The 10235-nt window shown below is 45.3% G+C and overlaps 1 long non-coding RNA gene across 1 annotated transcript; it reads right to left on the bottom strand.

Moving 5' to 3' along the window:
• Positions 1–6468: 6468 nt before the first annotated feature.
• Positions 6469–8821, bottom strand: LOC146858429 (uncharacterized). The gene is made up of 3 exons (XR_014979694.1): positions 8207–8821; positions 6953–7929; positions 6469–6675 (listed from the first exon to the last, which is right to left on the bottom strand). It is a non-coding gene; the product is annotated as an uncharacterized LOC146858429 (long non-coding RNA).
• Positions 8822–10235: the final 1414 nt, after the last annotated feature.

The raw sequence follows: 10235 nt of genomic DNA, 5'->3' as shown, positions 1-10235 counted from the left end.
CAAAACGAATTTAACTACAAACACCAGCAGGCTCTGGGAGAGCCAACGCCCACTGGGGCAGGTGTTTAAGATTTAATCAGCCGGTGCTCTATGAAATGTTCACTAAAGCCTCTGAAGAAATGCTCGAGAAGCATGAAACGCATCAGGCTCACTAATACATTTGGACTTTGTTTCCCTCCACTGCGCTGACAATTTGCACAATAAACGAAGATTTTACCTACCTGCAAGTTGGCTCTTCTAAATGGGGTAACTCTGTTTTTGGATTTTTTACGGACAATCCCGGTCGGGGAAGAGCCCTGCCACATAGAAGTGGACCGAGCTGCAGTCACCTGGCAAGCAGCGCTGAGGGCAGGAAGGTCGTGTGTGCAGGTTTTCCAAGATGCAGCCCAGAGGCAGTGGAACGATTTCCAGACCCACTGTGGTAACATTTTCTTTGAACATTGACATTTTATTTGAGCAGCTCACTGCAGCGAAACGAATTTAACTACAAACACCAGCAGGCTCTGGGAGAGCCAACGCCCACTGGGGCAGGTGTTTAAGATTTAATCAGCCGGTGCTCCATGAAATGTTCACTAAAGCCTCTGAAGAAATGCTCGAGAAGCATGAAACGCGTCAGGCTCACTAATACATTTGGACTTTGTTTCCCTCCACTGCGCTGACAATTTGCACAATAAACGAAGATTTTACCTACCTGCAAGTTGGCTCTTCTAAATGGGGTAACTCTGTTTTTGGATTTTTTACGGCCAATCCCGGTCGGGGAAGAGCCCTGCTACATAGAAGTGGACCGAGCTGCAGTCACCTGGCAAGCAGCGCTGAGGGCAGGAAGGTCGTGTGTGCAGGTTTTCCAAGATGCAGCCCAGAGGCAGTGGAACGATTTCCAGACCCACTGTGGTAACATTTTCTTTGAACATTGACATTTTATTTGAGCAGCTCACTGCAGCAAAACGAATTTAACTACAAACACCAGCAGGCTCTGGGAGAGCCATCGCCCACTGGGGCAGGTGTTTAAGATTTAATCAGCCGGTGCTCCATGAAATGTTCACTAAAGCCTCTGAAGAAATGCTCGAGAAGCATGAAACGCGTCAGGCTCACTAATACATTTGGACTTTGTTTCCCTCCACTGCGCTGACAATTTGCACAATAAACGAAGATTTTACCTACCTGCAAGTTGGCTCTTCTAAATGGGGTAACTCTGTTTTTGGATTTTTTACGGCCAATCCCGGTCGGGGAAGAGCCCTGCCACATAGAAGTGGACCGAGCTGCAGTCACCTGGCAAGCAGCGCTGAGGGCAGGAAGGTCGTGTGTGCAGGTTTTGCAAGATGCAGCCCAGAGGCAGTGGAACGATTTCCAGACCCACTGTGGTAACATTTTCTTTGAACATTGACATTTTATTTGAGCAGCTCACTGCAGCAAAACGAATTTAACTACAAACACCAGCAGGCTCTGGGAGAGCCAACGCCCACTGGGGCAGGTGTTTAAGATTTAATCAGCCGGTGCTCCATGAAATGTTCACTAAAGCCTCTGAAGAAATGCTCGAGAAGCATGAAACGCGTCAGGCTCACTAATACATTTGGACTTTGTTTCCCTCCACTGCGCTGACAATTTGCACAATAAACGAAGATTTTACCTACCTGCAAGTTGGCTCTTCTAAATGGGGTAACTCTGTTTTTGGATTTTTTACGGCCAATCCCGGTCGGGGAAGAGCCCTGCCACATAGAAGTGGACCGAGCTGCAGTCACCTGGCAAGCAGCGCTGAGGGCAGGAAGGTCGTGTGTGCAGGTTTTCCAAGATGCAGCCCAGAGGCAGTGGAACGATTTCCAGACCCACTGTGGTAACATTTTCTTTGAACATTGACATTTTATTTGAGCAGCTCACTGCAGCAAAACGAATTTAACTACAAACACCAGCAGGCTCTGGGAGAGCCAACGCCCACTGGGGCAGGTGTTTAAGATTTAATCAGCCGGTGCTCCATGAAATGTTCACTAAAGCCTCTGAAGAAATGCTCGAGAAGCATGAAACGCGTCAGGCTCACTAATACATTTGGACTTTGTTTCCCTCCACTGCGCTGACAATTTGCACAATAAACGAAGATTTTACCTACCTGCAAGTTGGCTCTTCTAAATGGGGTAACTCTGTTTTTGGATATATATATATATATATATATATATATATATATATATATATTTACTGAAAAAAACATAGGTTTCAGGGTTGTTATAGTTAGTTGGACATTTATCTCGTACAAAACCATAGAAATTTCCCCGTTATAGTTAGTTCACCTAACTATAAGAAGCGCAACCGCAATGTACTGCTGATGACGTCACATGTTACATCATTGATGACATGGTCAGTGACATCACTGAACTAACTATAACAGGGAATTTCTATGGTTTTGTACAAGAGAAATGTCCAACTAACTATACCCTCCCTGAAACCAATGGTTATATCAGTGAATTTCTAAGGTTTTTTAAATGCTAATTTCTAACTATAACCTCCCTGAAACCTATGTTTTTTTCAGTGAATTTCAAAGGTTTTTTACATGCTAATTTCTAACTATAACCTCCCTGAAACCTATGGTTTTTTCAGTGAATTTCAAAGGTTTTTTAAATGCTAATTTCTAACTATAACATAGCAGACACATTTGCAGAGTGGTGGAGAACGGTGAGCGTGGCCTTCAAACACCTTTTAGCAATCCCACTTTGTGGGATTTAGCGGAAGTAACAGGAGAGATAGTTAGCCTCCAATGACAACCTTGGGGGCTAACTACCCCTTTTATTACTTCCAGTAAGCCCCACACAGCAGGATTGCTAACTTGTTATATCAGGCCCCACCCCTCCCTGCAGCACTCTGCAAACGTGCCCCCTGGCACGTTCTAAGTTGGGGGATTAAGTCCCCCTGAATACAGAGGGTCCCTGGGGCCTACTTGGCCACCAGGTACCTCCAGTAAGCGCCACTGAGCTGCATTGCAGAGAGGTGTATAAAGGGGAGTGGCCTCAGACCACCTCTCTGCAATGCAGCTTTGTGGTGCTTACTGGAGGTACCTGTTGGGCTAGTTGGCTCCCAGGGACCCTCAGGATTCAAGGGGACTTAATTCCCCAATTTACAACGTGCCAGGGGATGTGTTTGCACACTTTGATATATCAGGCCCCCCCCCTCCCTGCACCACTGTGCAAAAGCACCCCCTGGCGCGTTCTAAGTTGGGAGATTACGTCCTCTTGAATTCTCTGGGTCCCTGGGGGCCAACTAGCCCACCAGGTACCGCCGGTAAGTGCCACAGAGCTGGTTGCAGAGTGGTGTAAAAAGGGGGCGTAGTCTTGGACCACCTGTCTACAACGCAGCTCCCTGGCGCATACTGGAGGTACTAGGTGGGCTAGTTGGCCCCCAGGGACCGTCAGTATTCTAGGGGAATTAATTCCCAAACTCACAACGCGCCAGGGGGCGCGTTTGCAGAGTGCTGCAGGCAGGGGGCGGAGCCTCTGGCGCAATGCCTGCTTTTTTATTTTTTTAGAAGGGGGGCTGTGTGCCCCCCTTCTTTTACTATTTTTTGGGTCTTGAGGACCCCATCCCGCAGGGCCTGACCGCTATTTAAAAAAAATTTAAATTAAACAACTGGAAAGGGGGCCTCGTGGCCCCCCTCCCAAGGCCAATTTAGCCCCCGGGGACCCCATCACGTTGATTTGAGTTGTGGGAGTTGTAGTTCCATTTAATAACCCTCCTTATTGACATTACTTAAGGGAGGGGTTGCCTGCCCGAGCGTGAACCTTTCCGAACTGCCTCTGATGAAGAGATTTTACTTGAAACGCGTCAGGCAAACAAGTGAAATGCTGCTTAATGTACCGGCCAACAAACTTGTCCACACCTTAGATCTAGGCTGGTAACCTTCCACTGTCTCGTGTGCGGCCATCTGGGCTACGATGTTTTGGAATCTTGAGGCGGACGCCCCTCCGCCGAGCTACGCTCCACCCCATGATGACAAGGGGGTCACGGACATGGATTTACTGTGCTCAATGTGAAGCAGTGTTGCAGGATTTAGGATTGGGACGACGGCTGGGGCCCATGTTGGGCATTATCTACAGCAGGTATCAGCGCACCTGTAAATTAAAGGAGGGTTATTAAATGGCACTACAACTCCCCCAGCTCAAATCAATGTTAATAAGGGGTGTGACATTACTTATGGAGGGGTTGCCTGCCCGAGCGCGAACCTTTCCGAACTGCCTCTGATGAAGAGATTTTACTTAAAACGCGTCAGGCAAACAAGTGAAAGGCTGCTTAATGTACCGGCCAACAAACTTGTCCAAACCTTAGATCAAGGCAGGTAACCTTCCACTGTCTCGTGTGCGGCCATCTGGCCTACCAAGGTTTTGGAATCTTGAGGCGGACGCCCATCCGCCAAGCTATGCACCACCCCATGATGACAAGGGGGTCACGGGCATGGTTTACTGTGCTCAATGTGAAGCAGTGTTGCAGGATTTAGGATTGGGACGACGGCTGGGACCCATGTTGGGCCTTATCTACAGCAGGTATCAGCACACCTGTAAATTAAAGGAGGGTTATTAAATGGCACTACAACTCCCACAACTCAAATCAATGTTAATAAGGGGCGTCACATTACTTAAGGGAGGGCTTGCCTGCCCGAGCGCGAACCTTCCCGAACTGCCTCTGATGAAGAGATTTTACTTGAAACGCATCAGGCAAACGAGTGAAAGGCTGCTTAATGTACCGGCCAACAAATTTGTCCACACCTTAGATCAAGGCAGGTAACCTTCCACTATCTTGTGTGCGGCCATCTGGGCTACCGATGTTTTGGAATATATATATATCTATATATAAATCTATCATCTATCTATCTATCTATCTATCTATCTATCTATATATATATATATATAGTTTGCGTGTTTTGCCTTTGGCACGGAGGAGGGACCCTTCCATTAAGCGTTCTCAGCATCAGGGGCAACAGTGGCAACACTATTGAAAATATCCGAGGGATCGGCAGCAGTGAACCGCCACCCGAACCACGAGGGAAGTGAAACTGCTGTTAAAGACAGTCCTGCATTGTAAGGAGAGGCATGGACACTGTGCTGGTGCCTCCGGTTTTGCCCATAGTGGGAAAGTGCGGCGGGAAGTAGGGGCAAGTAAGGCAGTTTTCCTGACATCTGGGTTGCCTACCACACCCGACCCACGCTCCCAATTGGCCTATCAGTCACTGTGAACAAGCAAATCCAGGCCACTAGCATCTCCCGCCCCAGCCCAACTTCGTGCTGCATTGTGGGAAATGCAGTTTCTCAACTCAAGCTGCAGAGGAGGTGCTAGAGCACACGAAGGCTAGGTGTGTGCACTTCATATGAAGGAGGGGCTGGACTACTTAAAGCCATCCAAGCAGTCCGGACAGCAATTTTAACACTTGGCATTTGAAAAAGGAAGATGTTAATTCCGAAACGCGTCATGCCACAGAAGTGAATATAGCTGTCTACCTTGCTCCGCTGTGTCCCTTTCATCTTTTCGAGAAGGAGAAGATTTTGTGTTCACAGTTTGCGTGTTTTGCCTTTGGCACGCAGGAGGGACCCTTCCATTAAGCGTTCTCAGCATCAGGGGCAACAGTGGCAACACTATTGAAAATATCCGAGGGCTCGGCAGCTGTGAACCGCCCCCCCGACCCACGCTCCCAATTGGCCTATCAGTCACTGTGAACAAGCAAATCCAGGCCACTAGCATCTCCCGCCCCAGCCTAACTTCGTGCTGCATTGTGGGTGTAGGAGAGTAGGATCTGCTCCACATGGGTATCCCCACGTTTTGCTGGTGTTTCACTGTTTTTCAACCTTAGTCTGGCTGTGGCTCTGCTAATTAGGACCCCAGCCTAGCTGCTTCCTCTCTAAAATGGTTTCCATGTACATTAGGTACATATCTAATTGGATTCTGGAATGCCTTATACGCCCCTAGAATATGGTATACTATGTACCTAGGGCATAGGTACCTCAGAGGCCTACCAGGGGCTGCAGCATGTATTATGCCACCCCTGGGAAGCACTCCAAAATGGCACCACAGTTCTGCTACTGCAGCCTGGGTAAGGGTGTACTTGCACCCCTTACAGTGGTATAGGCTACCTATATCCACATATATACAGACACATATAACCCTATACGCCACTGCGATGGCAGGCCTTAACAATCCTGAAGGCAGAGTGCTTAGTTTTGTGTGAGAGGGTGCCCAAGCATGAGCTGAGCCCCACTGCAGCATTCGTAAATACTTCCTTATGGCTGTTCTGTGATACATGAATGAAGTAGTGAGATGCACACCAGCGTACTCAGAAACTTGAAATCGTGTACTCTTGTAAATAGGTTTGGCGTGCAAACTTGATTCGCGCTCCGTCCGGTTGCGCGACGCAACATAACAGAACACTTTTAACACCTCGTCCGCTGCTACTTCAAGATGCACAGCCGTATACTGGAAACTTCAAGATGCACAGCCGTATACTGGAATGAATCCAATCAATCAAATGCTCTTAATCTTTTAAACTGATAATCTTAATTTTCTCCGTATCCTTTTATTTCTTCGCTTTTCCATTCAATCCATTTTATTCATTGCCAAAGGAACATAGGAGGCGTTCTGATATCCAAATGCCACTTTATTAAAAACACCCAATGCATTTCGGGAATAAGATCCCTTCGTCAGGGGTATCTAAAATGCAAAATTACATGTATAAGTGATTGTTTACATTATCTACACTCCGTAATACAACGAAACACAATTGTATATCAAAACATTATTATCAGTACATTATAGAGATACCTGTTTACGCGCCCCTTTCACATATGTTATATCCAACATCATCATGACTCTGGGTAATGCCTCTGTGACACAAAAAGAATATCCGCCATATTTTGATCCTCAACCTCCCGCGATTATCCCTTAACTACAGCTAGCCTTACGCTGTTGCGCGTGCACTAACGCTTACCGTGGCACTTAGATGGATTAATGTTTAAAATGCAGTGACCCCATTCAGGCTGATAAAACTCTCCGCATACTGCAACGATGCGCCACTGCGTCGCTGTTCTTCATTTTGCTGCCAAGTCAAAAAATGCTGGCCTCTCGTGCAGTTTAAATCTCACCTCCTGATTGCGCGCAGGTGCCTAATTACTCCTGAACCACAAAACGAGTCCACCAGAAACCGCAAACGGACTAGCTGTACCAAATGCCTCAGCCTCCACTCTTAGTACGGTAATTGCACTACATTTCCCATCACTACCCGGAATCCCTCTCCTGCTGTAACAGGCTATGTATACATCAACGGTGTCTTTTATGTTCGTTGCATATATTTGACTGGATTAGAAAACAATTCATGATACAATTCAATCACTTGCCACTGTTAATGCATTGTTCATAACATGATTCTTGTGAGGATTACGTTATCTTGTGACAAATCATAGTGGCCAAAAAACACCCTCCTGCGTTCAATGTCTGATTTTACCATATCTGAAATACTCTTTTCATTGTCCTTGTACTCGTGCTACTGAACTCAGGGTGCAAACTCACAAACGGACGGTATGAGTAAACATGAATGAAGTAGTGAGCTGCACACCAGCGTACTCAGAAACTTGAAATCGTGTACTCTTGTAAATAGGTTTGGCGTGCAAACTTGATTCGCGCTCCGTCCGGTTGCGCGACGCAACATAACAGAACACTTTTAACACCTCGTCCGGTGCTACTTCAAGATGCACAGCCGTATACTGGAATGAATCCAATCAATCAAATGCTCTTAATCTTTTAAACTGATAATCTTAATTTTCTCCGTATCCTTTTATTTCTTCGCTTTTCCATTCAATCCATTTTATTCATTGCCAAAGGAACATAGGAGGCGTTCTGATATCCAAATGCCACTTTATTAAAAACACCCAATGCATTTCGGGAATAAGATCCCTTCGTCAGGGGTATCTAAAATGCAAAATTACATGTATAAGTGATTGTTTACATTATCTACACTCCGTAATACAACGAAACACAATTGTATATCAAAACATTATTATCAGTACATTATAGAGATACCTGTTTACGCGCCCCTTTCACATATGTTATATCCAACATCATCATGACTCTGGGTAATGCCTCTGTGACACAAAAAGAATATCCGCCATATTTTGATCCTCAACCTCCCGCGATTATCCCTTAACTACAGCTAGCCTTACGCTGTTGCGCGTGCACTAACGCTTACCGTGGCACTTAGATGGATTAATGTTTAAAATGCAGTGACCCCATTCAGGCTGATAAAACTCCTCCGCATACTGCAACGATGCGCCACTGCGTCGCTGTTCTTCATTTTGCTGCCAAGTCAAAAAATGCTGGCCTCTCGTGCAGTTTAAATCTCACCTCCTGATTGCGCGCAGGTGCCTAATTACTCCTGAACCACAAAACGAGTCCACCAGAAACCGCAAACGGACTAGCTGTACCAAATGCCTCAGCCTCCACTCTTAGTACGGTAATTGCACTACATTTCCCATCACTACCCGGAATCCCTCTCCTGCTGTAACAGGCTATGTATACATCAACGGTGTCTTTTATGTTCGTTGCATATATTTGACTGGATTAGAAAACAATTCATGATACAATTCAATCACTTGCCACTGTTAATGCATTGTTCATAACATGATTCTTGTGAGGATTACGTTATCTTGTGACAAATCATAGTGGCCAAAAAACACCCTCCTGCGTTCAATGTCTGATTTTACCATATCTGAAATACTCTTTTCATTGTCCTTGTACTCGTGCTACTGAACTCAGGGTGCAAACTCACAAACGGACGGTATGAGTAAACATGAATGAAGTAGTGAGCTGCACACCAGAGTACTCAGAAACTTGAAATCGTGTACTCTTGTAAATAGGTTTGGCGTGCAAACTTGATTCGCGCTCCGTCCGGTTGCGCGACGCAACATAACAGAACACTTTTAACACCTCGTCCGGTGCTACTTCAAGATGCACAGCCGTATACTGGAATGAATCCAATCAATCAAATGCTCTTAATCTTTTAAACTGATAATTTTAATTTTCTCCGTATCCTTTTATTTCTTCGCTTTTCCATTCAATCCATTTTATTCATTGCCAAAGGAACATAGGAGGCGTTCTGATATCCAAATGCCACTTTATTAAAAACACCCAATGCATTTCGGGAATAAGATCCCTTCGTCAGGGGTATCTAAAATGCAAAATTACATGTATAAGTGATTGTTTACATTATCTACACTCCGTAATACAACGAAACACAATTGTATATCAAAACATTATTATCAGTACATTATAGAGATACCTGTTTACGCGCCCCTTTCACATATGTTATATCCAACATCATCATGACTCTGGGTAATGCCTCTGTGACACAAAAAGAATATCCGCCATATTTTGATCCTCAACCTCCCGCGATTATCCCTTAACTACAGCTAGCCTTACGCTGTTGCGCGTGCACCAACGCTTACCATGGCACTTAGATGGATTAATGTTTAAAATGCAGTGACCCCATTCAGGCGGAGGAGTTTTATCAGCCTGAATGGGGTCACTGCATTTTAAACATTAATCCATCTAAGTGCCACGGTAAGCGTTGGTGCACGCGCAACAGCGTAAGGCTAGCTGTAGTTAAGGGATAATCGCGGGAGGTTGAGGATCAAAATATGGCGGATATTCTTTTTGTGTCACAGAGGCATTACCCAGAGTCATGATGATGTTGGATATAACATATGTGAAAGGGGCGCGTAAACAGGTATCTCTATAATGTACTGATAATAATGTTTTGATATACAATTGTGTTTCGTTGTATTACGGAGTGTAGATAATGTAAACAATCACTTATACATGTAATTTTGCATTTTAGATACCCCTGACGAAGGGATCTTATTCCCGAAATGCATTGGGTGTTTTTAATAAAGTGGCATTTGGATAACAGAACGCCTCCTATGTTCCTTTGGCAATGAATAAAATGGATTGAATGGAAAAGCGAAGAAATAAAAGGATACGGAGAAAATTAAGATTATCAGTTTAAAAGATTAAGAGCATTTGATTGATTGGATTCATTCCAGTATACGGCTGTGCATCTTGAAGTAGCACCGGACGAGGTGTTAAAAGTGTTCTGTTATGTTGCGTCGCGCAACCGGACGGAGCGCGAATCAAGTTTGCACGCCAAACCTATTTACAAGAGTACACTATTTCAAGTTTCTGAGTACGCTGGTGTGCAGCTCACTACTTCATTCATGTTT

Source organism: Triturus cristatus, chromosome 3_2 (genome assembly GCF_964204655.1).
Source record: "Triturus cristatus chromosome 3_2, aTriCri1.1, whole genome shotgun sequence".
Classification (NCBI taxonomy): Eukaryota; Metazoa; Chordata; class Amphibia; order Caudata; family Salamandridae; genus Triturus; species Triturus cristatus.
Note: the sequence above shows the minus strand (reverse complement) of the source record. Positions and strands in the feature narration are given on the sequence as shown.